The sequence below is a fragment of the Elephas maximus genome, chromosome 7, assembly GCF_024166365.1.
Source record: "Elephas maximus indicus isolate mEleMax1 chromosome 7, mEleMax1 primary haplotype, whole genome shotgun sequence".
Classification (NCBI taxonomy): Eukaryota; Metazoa; Chordata; class Mammalia; order Proboscidea; family Elephantidae; genus Elephas; species Elephas maximus.
This window is the reverse complement of record NC_064825.1, coordinates 117,783,708-117,786,687: the sequence shown is the minus strand read 5'-3', so window position 1 is coordinate 117,786,687 and position 2,980 is coordinate 117,783,708. Positions and strand designations below refer to the sequence as shown.

Genomic DNA, 2,980 nt, shown 5'->3' with positions numbered 1-2,980 from the left:
GGATACCAACAATAGGGTCTTTTTCTGTTGTTAAAACCTCTTGTCCTATATGAAAAAATACTGCTGAAACCCCCAATTAACATCCCTTCCACTCCTTTCTTTGTCTTTCTAACCAGGAGCTTGTTTTGAGCAGTATTTTTAGGAAGTCACAGCAGGTATTGGCTCTGTCCACTATACCAGCCCAAGCTAGACCTTGGAGCACAGGCAGACTGGGGAGATTCCATCCTGCACCTGACCCTGGAATTGATTGTCCTAGAAAGAAAGATATTTCCCAGCCCACATTTTCACCTGAGTCCATTTGAGAATCAAGGGGTCCCACCACATGTACATCTGACGGAAGATGACTCAACATCCGGACCTGCAAGTGTGGACATGTGAGGACTAAGGGCAGAGAGTTCAGGGTACTAAACTCAATCCCCAGATGCCATTGGTAATAATAAGTTCCCCAACCCCCTCAGATGGGGAGCACATGGTCTTATAGTCGTTAGACCCCACGTTGCTCCTTGTCTGTGCAGACAATAAACTTGCCACTTCCTGTTTCTGTTACAATTAGTGTCCATCATATTTTGATTGGCTAACATCCCAGGACAAGAACCCCAGGGCATTTGGTTACACTACAACAACTAAGAAAGGTGTGCATCACAAGGAAACAGTCTCTATTATTTAATAATAAATTCACGATACATAAAACTGAACAAGGAAACAAATACAAATATTTATTCACCTTAATGGTTATTAGCAGCCCTGGTGATGCAGTGGTTTAAGGGCCTGGCTGCTAACCTGAAAGTCATTGGTTGGAACTCACCAGCCTCTTTGCAGGATAAAGATGGGCAGTCTGCTACCTTAAACATTTCCACCTTTGGAAGCCCAATGGGGCAGTTCTACACTGTCCTGTAACGGCACTATGAGTCAGAATGGACTTGAAGACAATGGATTTGGCTTGACTTTGCGTTAATGGTTATTAATCACTACCTCCAATAAAGATTTTCACTCTAAGTACTTCTTTAGATTTAACACTTTTGGGAATCTCTCTCTCTATTTCTGCCTCCTTTTCTATCTGTATCTTTATCTCTATTTTCGACTCTCTCATACAGCTTCTATAACTTAGCTCTTGATTCTTTAACTGTTGGAGGAAAAAAATTATTTTGCTGAAAGCTCACAATGACTCTAACTAAAAGTGTTTGTTCCCTCCTGTTCCTGTTGCCAAAGAAACCTGTCATCTTTATGTCATGGCGATTCAAGAATCAAAATCAGGAAAGAAAAAAAACAAACTTGTTTCTAAGGCCTTTTTACAGTAAGTGTTTTCCTTACCACTTCCTAACTCACTCTCTCCCAGCAAGTACGAGAAGGACCTTTGGAGTTGGAACTCCTGGATTTACATTCCTCCTCTCATCCATGGACTACAGGAGTTGAAGCAAGACTTTAATCCATTTAATCCGGACAATGGTTCCATAACCAGCTGTATTATTCCTATTTATAGATTAAAACACTAAACACAGGGAACTTACAAACTTCCAAGAGGAAATAAAAAAATCAGCTTTTCTTTTAAACATCTCAGAATCCCGGCAGTTTAATAGACTGTCCAAAGGTAGCAGACAGAGCTTTTTCCAAATGCCCCAGCCCCATTTTAAAAATACATTGACATACATTAGTAGGTGACTTAAAAAGACAAACGCAAAATGGTGTTTCTACATTACTCTGTTATTTTTTGTTGGCTTCTTTTTTTAATTTTTGTTTCTAAAAGCACAGACTGATAACAATGAAATGGAGATAATCTGTTAAAAAATAGACATTGCTTACCAAATATTTCCACTTAAGAGAACTTCGCTCTGTCTAACACTTTCTGCAAGGCATCTTTGACATCTTTATTTCTTAAGCTATAGATCAAGGGATTCAACATTGGAAACACCACAGTATAAAACACTGACACCAATTTATCCTGTTCCAGGGCATAGCTAGTGCTTGGCCTGGAGTAAATGAAGAGAATGGAGCCATAGTACAAGGTGGCTGCTGTCAGGTGAGAGCCACAAAGTGGAGAAGGCCTTGAGGCGGCTTTGGGTGGTACGAATCTTCAAGATGGCAGTGATGATGAAGAGGTAGGAGGCGAGAATGAGTATGGTGGGAGTAATGACGTTCGTGGCAAGTATGAAATATAGCACAGCCTGGTAACTGTCCTTTACATCACATGCCAACTTCACAAGTGGGGGAAGATCACAGAAGAAATCATCAATGATATTGTTGCTACAGAAGTTCAGAGTAAATGTTTCACTGGTGATGATGGTTGAGTTAATAAAGCCACCAAGGTATGAAGCTGCAACAACACTGGTATATAACCTTGGGGACATAGCTTGGGAATAAAGCAGGGGATTGGAGATGGCCACATAGCGGTCATAAGCCATGGCAGCTAACAGGTAGCACTCACTATATGCCAGTCCGGCGGAGAAGAAGAACTGAGCCAGGCAGCCAGCAAAGGAGACGCTTTTGTCCTCAGAGATACAGATCACTAGGAGCTTCGGGGTGTAGACAGAAGAATACCAGAGATCCAGGAATGAGAGGTTCCCAATGAAGAAATACATGGGTGTGTGGATCCGTGAGTCAGCACAGATCAGAGAAATCAGGGTGATGTTCCCTAAGAGACTGATGACATAAATGATGAGGAAGATGAAAAAGAGCCCTCTCTGTAACCTCAAGTCGACTGTGAACCCTAAAAGTATGAACTCCTTCACTTTGGTGAAATTTTTCTCTTCCATTGGTTTTGGGCTTCAATCTTCCTTTATGTAAGAGAATTAATAAATATGTCATAAAGTATTAGAAACCTCCTTTTCTCATAATTTTCTACTTTAGGTAATGAAAAAATCCAATTGATACACATACATTGTTCTTTGTGAGATGTGTTCTTGGTCCCTGGGTGTTACTCCTTTTCGCATAGCTGGGAAACCAGTTCTATGCTATGGTCTTAAGAGCTCAGTTATTATGCATC

The 2,980-nt window shown here is 40.9% G+C and overlaps 1 pseudogene; it reads right to left on the bottom strand.

Moving 5' to 3' along the window:
• Positions 1-1,813: 1,813 nt before the first annotated feature.
• On the bottom strand, positions 1,814-2,750 carry LOC126079544 (olfactory receptor 1013-like; annotated as a pseudogene).
• Positions 2,751-2,980: the final 230 nt, after the last annotated feature.